This window comes from Culex pipiens, chromosome 3 (assembly GCF_016801865.2).
Source record: "Culex pipiens pallens isolate TS chromosome 3, TS_CPP_V2, whole genome shotgun sequence".
NCBI lineage: Eukaryota > Metazoa > Arthropoda > Insecta > Diptera > Culicidae > Culex > Culex pipiens.
In genome coordinates, this window is record NC_068939.1 from 47239232 (window position 1) to 47251504 (window position 12273).

General features: G+C 33.3%; 1 protein-coding gene across 1 annotated transcript in view; it reads right to left on the reverse strand.

Annotated features, from left to right (window-relative positions):
* The window catches only part of LOC120412603 (TLR4 interactor with leucine rich repeats), a 47071-nt gene extending 35824 nt beyond the window's left edge, over positions 1–11247 (reverse strand). Inside the window, exon 1 of the mRNA XM_039573151.2 lies at positions 11060–11247. The gene's annotated coding sequence lies outside the window, so the exon portion shown is untranslated. The remainder of the gene's footprint in view (positions 1–11059) is intronic.
* Positions 11248–12273: the final 1026 nt, after the last annotated feature.

Below are 12273 nucleotides of genomic sequence, written 5' to 3' on the forward strand. Positions count from 1 at the left end.
TCAAGCAGTCCAAAAACCCCACTTAACCCCATCAAGTAAGCATGTGTTCACTGGATGAAGGATCGCATGCAGTCGAGACTATCCATCACGACCGAGTTTGTCCCACTAGAAAAAAAAAACTGCATGTTGCAACTGCGTCATGCTATCCCACATGGGAATCCAGAAGGTTCGCAGTATGAATTGAATGCACTGCACTGCACACTCACGGACAAGCTTGATGAACTGCTAGCTGCTTGAAACTGTGTATGGTTTCTGGATAATGATGCTTTTTTTACTTTTTTCCTTGCAGCTATGAATAACTTGCTACTAAATACAACATTTTACATTTATTTACGGGCAGCTAATGTTATGACAATCTGCACCGTTTTCAACGTTTTACCCGTTTTTTGAGCTTATTGAACAAATATCATTTTTTGAAAAAAGTTTTCATCCCTGTCCATTGGGGTGACAATAAAACAATCGACATCAAAGATACCCCCCGATTCGATTCCTTAGGCAAAAATAAGCAACTGTGAAAATTTTGAGCGAAATCGGTTAAGGGTTAAGGGTCGCTTTTTATCGTTGAAGTTGGTGAAAAAAATCTTTTCATACAAAAACGTCTTCTTTAAATCGTTAATAACTCGTCAGGGTTAACTCGGATCGTTTTGCGGTCTTCAACAAAGTTGTTTGTCATAAAATTTTACATGAGAATCACACACTTGACAATGATCCAACACATTTAACGCCATCTTTTGGCGGAATTTTGAAATTTTTGCTTTTCCCCACGCATTTTTTTGAATTTTCCCATAAAAACTTCAACGAAAAAAGCGACCCTTTACCCTTAACTGATTTGGCTCAAAATTGGCACAGTTACTTATTAGTATCCGAGGAATTTTCGTTTTTTCTTGTCTACTCTACTGTCCATCTCTGTGAATAAAAAATTCAACGAGGTAAGAAAATTCTCCACAATTGTGTTTAGAAGAAATTACAGATCCAAGTTTCAGTGGTTTATTTCTAAATATTTTATAAACGTATCCGGGGAAACACTTAATCACATTTCAATGTCAAAAAATATTCCTTCAAAAATTTATTTCTTCATTATAATATATTTTTTATTGTTAAATCTCGAATAAAGTTCAGTAATTCAGTACAAATTCTTGTTCTTCAAACGCCGTAAATTTAAATTTTCAGAAAGATGAGAAAGTTTCACGAGTTGCGAAATGATATTTTTGAAGAACCTAAATCCAAGTTTCACCATGAATTCCATGATAAATTTTGTCAGTAAATTCAATCCATGCATAATATCAGTTTACCAGCTTTATACACTTTAGCAATCTGTTATTTTCGGAAGTTTTGCTCGCCACAAGCATTCAAGGCCCTTGATAACGAAGAAATAATTTCACCAGAATGCCGCAAAAAAAAATTGTTCGATTGAACAGTAGGGTGCCCAAAAAAAATGACCCCCTGCTTCACAAGCAAAAAACTGGTTATTTTAAGCATCTGTGTAAATTTTGAGCGAAATTGGTTGAGATTAATCCAGTGAAACTCGAGCCTAAAGTTGGTGGAAAAAATGTTTTTCATACAAAAATGACTTTTTTAAATCGCTAATGACTTTTCAGGATCGAGTTTTACAGCTTCGGCATGTTGGACGAAGTTTTGTAGATCATTAAATTTCCAATAAAAATCTCAGTTTTGCGAAAATTTTGATGGAAGAAGCGCTCTCTGCAGACAAAACGGTAAGAAATTAGGGTTTTCCATACATTTTTCCGATTTTTCCCATACAAACTTCACCCTTGGGTAACAATGGGTAAATGTTGACCGATATTGCTCATATTTAACCCTGAGTCCTAAAATAGGTCAAGGAACGATATTCAGCTTGTGGAGCGAGATTTTGAAAAAAAGTCCCATATTCTGGGCACCCTATTGTACAGGTTAACATAAGAGCAATTCTTTGAGATTTCGGTCATTCGATTTTTTTTTTGTATTTTTTAATCCGGCTGAAACTTTTTTGGTTTGTCCATATAATTTTCCATACAAATTTGGCAGCTGTCCATACAAAAATGAAACGTGAAAATTCATAAATCTGTATCTTTTGAAGGAATTTTTTGATCGATTTGGTGTCTTCGGCAAAGTTGTAGGTTTGGATATGGACTACACTGAAAAAAAAATTATACACGGTATAAGATTTTTGGTAATTTTTAATTTCACTTTTTGTCACTAAAACTTGATTTGCAAAAAAACACTATTGAGCAATTCCATCTCAAATCAGGAATTTTTCTGGTACTTTTGTACCCGACCCTCTCCGATTTCAATGAAACTTTGTAGACATGTTATCCTAGGCCTATATAAGCCATTTTTGTGTATATGGCGTAGAGGGTGACGATTCTCGAGATTTTCAATTTCCCGGGAATCGAGAGTTGAATTTGGCCATTTCCCGGGAATTCCCGGGACCCGGGAGTTTGTGTTTCTTTGTCAATAGAGGCAATAATTTAAAAGGAAATATAATAATATTGTTTCTTTTCAATCAATTAAGTTACATTTAATTCATACTTATTCTATGAAACGTTAACTTCAGTATCATCCTTATCTGTGGAACTATATCGACCTTTTAATTTTTTCTGAATCTGCAAATACAAGATCGTTTCTTGTGCGTTTGTAGTTTAAAATGTTAACGAATCTTTATTCGCCCTGAGTGATTTCACAAGCATGAACTTCTTATTAGTTTTTTGTGAAGTAAAAAAAATAGATAATATATAATTTCCCAGTATCGGGATATTTGCAATATGATAAACAACGACTCAAAACAACAATTTAAACTAGTTTTTTTAGTTCCTTTTTAAGGTCAACTTTTAATATTCATTGAAGAAATATTTACAGTTATCAGGAAAATCCGAATGTTCTCAATTGGTGGACCTTAACTTTACAAAGATTGACAGAGTGTTTTTTTCCAAAATATAATTGAATATTGAGGATGACGATAAACACAAAATGACTTATTGACATTAAAAAAGAAAATTACCTTGATACAGCGAAATTACCCAAGGAACTTAAAAAAACAGATTATGAGGGTTGCTATGCTCGATAGAGGATATGAAAATTGAACTTATTTTGAAAAAGCTTTCCCTCTTAGAAATAATAAATAAAAATAATTTAAAAAAAAGATTTCATTTCTGGGGTGTAACTGCTAAGTATGCATCAAGATAAATTTTGGGGTCCATTTTTTTTGGCTTCTCTCAATTAAAGTTATTGGAATTTTTGACAAGTTAAATTTTAAACTTTCTGAATAAGAAGATCAGAGAAGCATTTGTTTATTCGAACTTGGACAGCGAACATTAACTTCCAATGTTCTAAACATTTTTTAAAATAATTTTCTGATAAGTTTATATAATTTTGCTTCGATATTTATAAGTATAATATTTCCCGGGAGTCTCGACCGAATTTCCCGGGAATCGAGAGGTCCAAAAATGGTCGATTTCCCGGGAATTTTTTCCCGGGAAATCCCGCTCGTCACCCTCTAATATGGCACCAATTGTACTCGAAAATGACATTTGAGAAGGGCGTAAGTTATTGAAATATTTTTGTATTCTGTAATTTAAAAATGACTGTACCTCGAAGGCGTTGCATCGTACCAAAAAGTGGTCAAAGACAAACTTGTAGGAAATTAGACGGGCTTTCTGAAAAAAATACACTGAAAGAAAAATACACGCCACTTCTATGGGATTTTTCAATTTTTATGTTTAAAAGTTAAATTTTATGGTGAAGTCACAATTTTTTTTTCGTTTAAATTTTTTGAGGAAATAGCCTAAAATGGGAAATTGGACGAGCTTTCCGGTAAAAATATTTTCGAGACTGAAAAATCAAGTCAGTCATATAGAAAATGCCAAAAACCACCAAAAAAGCTATTTTTTCAACATTTCAACAACCGCTGTATCTTCGCATGGATTGGACTTGGACAATGGTCAATATGGAGACTTTTATGTAAAATTGTCTGAAAAATCGACTCCCACTATCGGTTTTTGAAAAATTTTACGTTTAGACCACTTTTCAAAAAAACAGTTTTAGTAAATGATTTTTGTATTTTTTTAGGAGAGACATACCATCCTGCATTTTTCGTGAGTCTTTTTGAAACATTTTAGGCTATTTCCTCAAAAAATCGTATTTTCACCATAAAATTTAACTTTTAAACATAAAAACCGCTGTAGAAAAAATCTGTATTGATTCAAAAAATCATAACTCGGTCAAAGATTTTTTGCCCGTTCTGTAAATTTCTGAAAATTTGGCATTTCATGTCCTCTAAAACATATCAAAAAATTAATAATAGTTTTTTTTTTGCAAACCAAGTTTAAGTGACAAAAAGTGAAATTTAAAATCACAATTTTTTTAAACTGTGTATCACATTTTTTCAGTGTAGTCCATTTCCATACCTACAACTTTGCCCAAGACACCAAATCGATCAAAAAATTCCTTCGACAGATACAGATTTTTGAATTTTCACATATCATTTTTTATGGACATCTGCCAAATTTGTATGGAAAATTATATAAACGAACTAATGATGCAAAATGGCTTCTTTAAGCATACCGAAGGCACCAATAAAGTTTCAGTCGGATTAAAAAAATACAAAAATTAAAATTAAAGAATAAAGACCGATTCCGTAGAGAACTGCTCATAACAAATACATTAATTCTAACATGAGAACATGAATGACGAGTTCTCTTTAACATTTCTCTTTTAGTGTTTGTCAAAAGAAACTCTTTTGGTGAAGAAGAATTCAAGTTTATTTAGAAAAAAAATCAGCTTTTGATGGAATTCAAATCGAGTCATAAATGAGATGACGTGCGAGTTTTGGAAGAAGATGACGTTTTTCTGGCGTTGTTTGAAAAAATTTCACACTCGCTAAGTTTTCTGCATTTTTATTACTAATATTGTTAAAAATATGCTTTATTTCTCATTTACGCTAGTTTACAAACTATAGATTGATCTTTTACTACACTTTTTCCTTCAATTGAACATTCAATTTTTTCCTGATTATCCTCAATTGCTATTATTTCTCTCTATGTTACTGTCACATACTCATCTTTATTCTTTCTTTTTTATTGATGAAACATTTATTTCAGGCTTGAGTTGAGGTAATAGATTTAATATTGACAAAACTATATTCTTTTATTGAAATAATACCCTACAGACCAACATTTACTTAAACACACAAACAAATCACTAAATACGTCACTGACATAACCATTTTTTTTTTTTCATTTGCCCCATGAAATTCCCCGTTTCCAAACCACCCAACAAAAATCCGTTCACTATTAAAAGTCGCGTGGGTTCCCCGCACTTTTGCCACTAGTGAACAACAAAAACATCCCCTTCCACATTCCTACGGGACTGTATGGGCGTAGCCTTGGAGCACAGTGAGGAAATCTACTTTCTTAGATATTTTTGTTTGTATCGGGCAACAATCAAATTGTCAAAGAATATTGATTTGACCATTGTTGCATCCCCTACAACGTGGTGCAGACTGGTGCAGACAAATTTAATGGATTATATATTTCAAATAAGTTTTTAACCAACAACGTTCTCTGCAATTAAAAACATCATATTGAACAAATCTCATACTCTAAACCTCGTAATTATCTCGCCAAATGGTTGATCTGATTAAGTTCCACGCTACTGAATAATTTGGTGCCGTACTCCCTCCAAACGCCACACTTTGTTCCCACCTTACCTAGTTTTTGGTTCATTGAGCCCAAAGCAAGCGGCTATAGCTCATATGTAACATTTTGACGGCGCGGAATATTGCTCGATAAGCGCACAATTATTTACGAATAATTTATACCATAACCTGGGGGTTGGGGGGGGGTCAAAAGCCAGCGCAAACTGGCAACACTGCTTTCCATGTAAGTGCGAGCGATTATTTGGTGAAATCACGCAATTATGAGCAATGAAAAATCTTACGATTTGATAGCAACATGCATCAGATTTTGTTTGAATGCATTAAAGTTTAAAATCCCTCGAATTGCAGGTCACCAATCAATGACATCCCAGCTAAACGCCCACTTAAAGTTATTTCCTATAAACAAGTGCAATTGTGCCATGAGGGGAAAGGGGCACTTTCGATCCATTTTCCACCCCTCCTTTGCAGTCTTTACTGGGGTGGAAAAACTCATCGAGGACATAAATAATTGATTTTTTTATTGGTCAGTCAGCCAGGAGTGGGGCACAGTTTGCGTGCTTTTGATGAATTAGTGAGGGCTCTTCCGAGAACTTACTGTAATCGATTGCGTTACGTTGGTGTTCGGGGAAAGTTGAGTTTTGATTTACGGCCTCGCGGAATCAGAGGCACAACATGTGTTTGTCGAGTGCTTGATACAAATTTTGGAGCATAAATAATAATCAAGAACCACCAAAAAAATTAAATTGACAAATTATTTAAAAAAAATCAAAACTTCATGTTCCACTTCAGATCGGACATATTTCCCCTCAATTTGCTCATTCCACACAGAGTTCAACAGGAGGCAACGAAATTGGAGCCTTGGTCTAAAATTAGAACCTTTTGCGCCATTCTTGAACGATTTTATCGATTTTCTGCCCGTCGTGGGCCAGGAGTCCACACTTCGATCTGGAACGATGGGATTTGCGAGGATTCTATCTTTTGGCGTGTATAAATCCGTAGGAGAATTGAGAATAACCTTGCTTTAAAATTAAACTCAACATTAGCCTGTCCCATTTTGAGGTCATGTCGAGGAATTTCAGGTGCTCACTTCTTAAATGGTAGATTATGATGTTAGGAACAATGTTTTCTTAGACAAGAAAAAATAATAAAATACTTTCTCGCACCCCCTAGTCGATTTACTGAAAAAAGTCACTTTTTTGAACAAATTTTCTAAAATCGCTTGGAATCAATACAAAAACTGTTTCGATCAGGTGTGTATTATCTTCAAACGATAGGTTTTTGTCCATAGATTAAGATGCACTATCAATATTGGACCAAAATTTAAGTTTTTGGACTCTCCCAGGCGGATTTGTGTCGAAAAATTCGCATTTTTTCGAAACTTTTTTCAGAAATGTTCATTTAATTTAGGGTAGCCTATTTTTCCCAGTAAAACCAATACATGCAGCTTGTAGGAAATTTCATGGCGAACATTTTTCCCTCTGAGAAAATGCAATTTCGACACTCCAGAGCCGAGATATTTGAGTTTTAGTGAGGAAAAAAGTGACAATTTTCAAAATTTCTCAGAATTCAGAAGCAAGGCCTACTAATTACAAGATGTAGCAAGCATATGTCTCAAAGGTCAGGGTATGCTTTTTTATAGTAATTTTGGCCGCTGAATCCGAATCTGAAATCAAATTTCGTGTAAACAGTGATGTTTTGGAGCTACACCCTTTTGGAATGTTATTTGCGTGTTTAAGAGGCAGTTTTTGTAAATATTGATCGGTTTGTTCTAGAGGTCGTATCGAGGTGCTCCGATTTGGATGAAACTTTCAGCGTTTGTTTGTCTATACATGAGATGAACTCATGCCAAATATGAGCCCTCTACGACAAAGGGAAGTGGGGTAAAAAACATAAAAAATCTTAAAATTAAATTGCTCGCATTTTAGTAAAACTTCATCAATTCCCACTCTCTTAGATGCATTCGAAAGGTCTTTTGAAGCACTTCAAAATGAGCCATAGACATCCAGGATTGGTTTAACTTTTTCTCATAGCTTTTGCAAATTACTGTTAAATTTTTTTGCAGCAACCTCCAACACCCATACTCTTTTAGTTCAAAAGTTAGGGAATTTCATGGACTATAAGCCTACGGTAATAACTTTTTGGTCAATCGCAGTTTTTCTCATAGTTTTTCGATTTTTCTATAACAAACATTTTACAACGTTAGTTATTGTCCTGTAGGCATCCATAGCGGCTCTTTTTAGTCTAACTTTTGTCATATTCGAAATCCTCGGAAAATTCAAACTTCAATGCCCGTTTACCCCACTTCCCTTTGTCATAGAGGGCTCATATTTGGCATGAGTTCATCTCATGTATAGACAAACAAACGCTGAAAGTTTCATCCAAATCGGAGCACCTCGATACGACCTCTAGAACAAACCGATCAATATTTACAAAAACTGCCTCTTAAACACGCAAATAACATTCCAAAAGGGTGTAGCTCCAAAACATCACTGTTTACACGAAATTTGATTTCAGATTCGGATTCAGCGGCCAAAATTACTATAAAAAAGCATACCCTGACCTTTGAGACATATGCTTGCTACATCTTGTAATTAGTAGGCCTTGCTTCTGAATTCTGAGAAATTTTGAAAATTGTCACTTTTTTCCTCACTAAAACTCAAATATCTCGGCTCTGGAGTGTCGAAATTGCATTTTCTCAGAGGGAAAAATGTTCGCCATGAAATTTCCTACAAGCTGCATGTATTGGTTTTACTGGGAAAAATAGGCTACCCTAAATTAAATGAACATTTCTGAAAAAAGTTTCGAAAAAATGCGAATTTTTCGACACAAATCCGCCTGGGAGAGTCCAAAAACTTAAATTTTGGTCCAATATTGATAGTGCATCTTAATCTATGGACAAAAACCTATCGTTTGAAGATAATACACACCTGATCGAAACAGTTTTTGTATTGATTCCAAGCGATTTTAGAAAATTTGTTCAAAAAAGTGCCTTTTTTCAGTAAATCGACTAGGGGGTGCGAGAAAGTATTTTATTATTTTTTCTTGTCTAAGAAAACATTGTTCCTAACATCATAATCTACCATTTAAGAAGTGAGCACCTGAAATTCCTCGACATGACCTCAAAATGGGACAGGCTACTCAACATACTTCTGGCACAATATTTGAGCTGCAATTTAAGAAAATAGTTTTAACAAGATTTTTATTTACGGCTTCTCTGAAATTGGAAAAAGAAAATGCACAGAAAATAAATAATTCAATTGGATTTTAAAAACAGTAGTTGATAAACTTAAACATAACATTTTCATAGCGCTATCAAGGTTGTCAGGTTAAATTATCAAAATTATTCAAAACAAAACCTGTTGGGCCACATTCATAAATTTTTGTATGAGTGTTGTTTTTATTATCAATTTTTTGTATGTTTTACGGAGCCATGATGCAAAATCTGATACCGGAGTAATGCATTTTTTGAAAGTATCGAAAATAAATAGAAAAACATACAAAGTTGTTTTACAATCATTAGTTTTCAAAAAAAATGCTTTGACAAAAAATATTTTTTAGAAAATAGTTTGGGCGGTACGAAAAAAAAACCAACATTGATTGAACAATTTTTGTAAAGGCGATCAAAAATCACCATTGTTTTTTTTTTAATTAAATGCATTGTGCTCAGTATTGGGACTGATTGTTTATTTACCCAAATTTGTTTTAATCACCTTAAATTGTTGAAATTACGGGCTTTTATCGGTAGTTTTCGGTGAAATTAAACTCACAAATTAGAAGAAAGAAATGAAACTGATAGGTGGATAAATGACTAGTGTCTTAGAAGAAGATTGAAAAGGACGGAAACCAAGGAAATGCATGGTTTTTAAGTAAAGAATTTTACCGTTATTTTTTTTGCAATTAATCTTCGTTTTTTTATATTTTATTAAGGAAAAGCAGCCCTGAAAAATTATTTCCGGAAAGCTGATAAAATTTCCTTTCTAGGTATAGTTTATCAGACTGCTAGATGCTGAAATTAAGCCTCTAAAGCAACTCTAATGGAATAAAATTTGTAAAAAATAAGTTTTTTTACAGTATTTAACTGGCGATAGCTCAGAAGCTATTGGTTCAATTTTCAATATCAAAAAATTAAACTATTCTAAAATTTTCTTCTTTTTTCGATTAAAATAAATCCTCGTGTAGTAAGTATATTTGACTTTTCAAATCAAGCCAAACTATGAAAAGAGCAAAACATATGTTTTGAACATATCCAAATGCTTGATTTTAAAATTTCGAGATTATTTTTATTGAAAAAAGAGTACAATCTTTCACAAAAGTTACATTTTTGACAGGTATTGAATATCATACCAATAGTTTCCGAAATATCGTTAGTTGAAACATGTTGGCTTATTTGTTGACTCTGAGGAAACTTATATTTCACTATATTTTTTATTTTAGAGGCTATATTTCAGAAAATTGCTGGATTTTTTTTTCATCTAATTTTATTTTAATTCATTGGATATTTTTATGTTGCAAAAAAATAACATTTTTGGGCACTGAAAAGGGAATTAGCCAGAAGAAAGTGGGTTCATTGGAGAAATAATGGCTCGACGACGATTTTATTGGAATGGTTCTGTTAATTCCGAGAATAATCACAAAAGGTTTGTTAGTTAAAAAATGTTATGACAATATCAATAAAAAAAGAAAATCAACAAAACCCATTTGCTTTTCACAATAATTTCCCTAATGATCAATTACAATACTTGCTGCTCCTGGCGAACAGTAAAATGGTTCCGCTTTGACAGTTCAAAACGGTTCTGCTTTTGAGCCGCTCTATTCACCCCCTATGACTATGCCGAAGACACCAAATCGATCGGAAAATTACTTCTTGAAATAATTTTTTTTAAATATTCACTGGAATTAACGTTGCAAAATGGGTTTTTTTGACGTAGAGAAAGTATGAGAAAAATGTCATATAAATCAAATATAAATAAATTAAAAAGAATAAAAAAAGACATTCTTTACAATAACACGTTGATTACAAGTATTCAGAATGTTAACGCTTTCTACATCTTTAAAATTAATGACTGAATGCATAGTTATTAAATGACGTATCGAAATCTGTGCAGAAAGGGATTTTTGGAAGTCTTTTTTTTACATAATTAAGTGAATCTGAAAAAAAACTGGAGCATGAAACCCAATCAAAATTACACTTGCAAATCAAAAGCATAAAAAAATGTTAATTAACATCGATGAAATCAATTTTATTTTGCTCCATTGGTCCGGAAATTAAACAATTTAGTTTTTCCTCCACCGTTTGCATTCCCAAATGTCATGTCAACATGAGGGGAAATTGATTGATGGCTTCGACAAACAGCACAATCACACACATCCATCTAAAAACTGCAGCACCCCTTCAGCAGTACTCACCAATACTCGACCGGAAGTTTGTAGTCCACCAACGGCTGCTGTCCCATATCCTATTTCATGACCGATGAGTTCGCCGGGGCTCGGAACTGACCTCAAGTATCAATATTGATCACCACATACACACTCACACCCTCCTCACTACTGCTGCTATTTGCTTGCAGCAATCACTTTCAATAAAATATTTATCTCCGACTTTTTTTCCTTTTTTCGAAGCACACACACACACACACACTGTCACTGAAATGCCAAGATTTGGTGGTGGTTGGGGATGTGTGCAAAAGGGTGGGCGGGAAAACACAAATTTTCCGCTCGTTTTTCACTACCTTTTGGAGAAATGTGGGGTGGTGATGATGTTTGTCGTGCTGGTGTGGGGTACGTGGGATTGGGGACAAACCCAAACTAAACGGCCACTCACACTGATATGTTGTTTCTAGTTGATTGGGGATTCACTGAACAGAACTAAAATGTCACTACTATCCATGCACTCTGAAAGTAAAGAGAATGGGAATCTGGTGTTAGGATATTGATGTATCAAATAATATGGAAACAATTTCAATCATAAAATTTGAGTATTATTCTAGTAAGAAATGACGTTTTGGAAGGTTGAAAATGTGTATAAAAGTTAAATTCAATGAAAAATGATGAAAATTCAACCAGTTCCTAATTAAAAATAAGACTTTTCTACGCAAAAAGTTTAGTGAAAGATTTTGTGTCGAGTTTGATTTTGTTCTATTGAATTTCACATTTCGGTAAAATTTTATAAAAAGGAATAATATTAATTATTAAATTTTCAACCTTTATTTATATTAGGAAAATTACAGGAAAAGAGGTAATATTAAACCATAAAATAAAGACAACTAAGCAACTTAAAAAACATTTTTAAACGGTATGTTTGTCAAAGTTTTAATCCATGAAAAAAATAGTCGAAATTGTAATGGATTTTTATTTTATTTCATATTTCTGAAATAGAATCACAGTTTAAATTTAAGAAAAACCCCTTTTTTAATTTAGATAAATTGCGTTTGGTAAACAATTTCTGAAAATCATCGAGAGATATTAAAATATAATAAAAAAAAACATAAATTAACTTGAAATTAATTTTGTGACAGCATCACACTAAGATTTTTTTACCGTAGTCGGTAATTTTTTTACTGAAATCTAAACAGCCGTGCACTCGATAGTCATTTCAGTAAAATAACTTATTACCGCTCTAC